Here is a 1,284-nt window from a genome sequence, read left to right on the forward strand (position 1 = left end):
GCCCACACAGAGGCCTCATTGGCTATGATCTGTTTGACAAGCTAGACTCCACCCTACACTCTTAACCCTCAAATTGACAAACGATTATATATCTACCACACACCTGGAGATGTGTAGAGAAGCGGTGCCTTGGTTCCTAAGACCATCGGAAATATATGTTTTCCAATGGTCTTAGGCGACCCCTGGGAAAGGGTCATTCGACCCACCTCCCCCAAAGGGGTAGCGACCCACAGGTTGAGAACCACTGCTTTAGTGGCTTGCTAGGAAGTTGTTAAGTCCAGCCACCTGGATTTGCCTAGAGGAGCAGGGACAGATGCCAAGTAAGGAGGTGGCTCCGGATAGTCCAACCAGGTGGACAAGCCAGTCCTTGGACCTGTGGCGAGGGGTCCGCACAAACAGGGCCGCGTGTCAGTATTGTTGTTGTCAAGTGCTGTCAACTGGACTCGGGCTCAGAGACACTGAGGGTCCCGTGCCATCACCGTCATCATCGCTGTGTTTAAGACGGTTGTTCAACAGAACAAAGCCGTGCCCGTCCAGCACCATCCTCACAACTGTTCTGTTAGAGCCCAGTGTTGCAGCCAAGGTCAATCCATCTGACTGAGGGTCTTCCTCGTTTGCAATGACCCTCTACCTCCACAAAAGGGGACTTCTCCCTCCTTGATTGCGTGTCCAAAGTGCACAAGACAAAGTTTCACCACCCACGCTTGCTTCTAAGAAACATGCTTGGCCATACATCTCCCAAAGCAGATTTACTCTTTCTTCGGGCAGTCTCGGGTCTACTCAGTGTCATCACCAACACCATCATCCCAAGACTTCAATTCCCCTCGAGATGTCCTTCTTCCCTGTCCAGTTTTCACATGTCTATGTGTGAGGTGACTGACGGTGCCCTAGTGTGGGTCAGGCATGCCTTAGTCCTCACACGGACATCTTTGTCCTTTAACACGTTAACGAGATCTCTTGCAGAAGATTCGCCCAGTGAACGACATTGTTTGATCTCCTGACTTCTCTTTCCAGGGGCATTGATTTCCAGGGCCAGTGGATGCAAGTGTGTTAGACAGGGAGAAAGGAGTAATGTGACAGGAGAGGGGACTGTGGGCATTTGGGCCACTTCTTCGTGCAGCTTACTTGTCCCTTCAGGTCCTGCTTTGGCCCGATCTCGTATATACCACTTCCATTTAACAATGGAGTGTTGCTGCGCATGTCCAACTTTATGATTCCGTGGGCCAGACAATACCCAGTTCATGATAGGTAGTTCAGGCCTCATGGTGACTTGGTGGCCCATGG

The sequence above is a fragment of the Echinops telfairi genome, unplaced genomic scaffold (genome assembly GCF_000313985.2).
Source record: "Echinops telfairi isolate 266 unplaced genomic scaffold, ASM31398v2 ScPeMD7_7457;HRSCAF=8495, whole genome shotgun sequence".
Classification (NCBI taxonomy): Eukaryota; Metazoa; Chordata; class Mammalia; order Afrosoricida; family Tenrecidae; genus Echinops; species Echinops telfairi.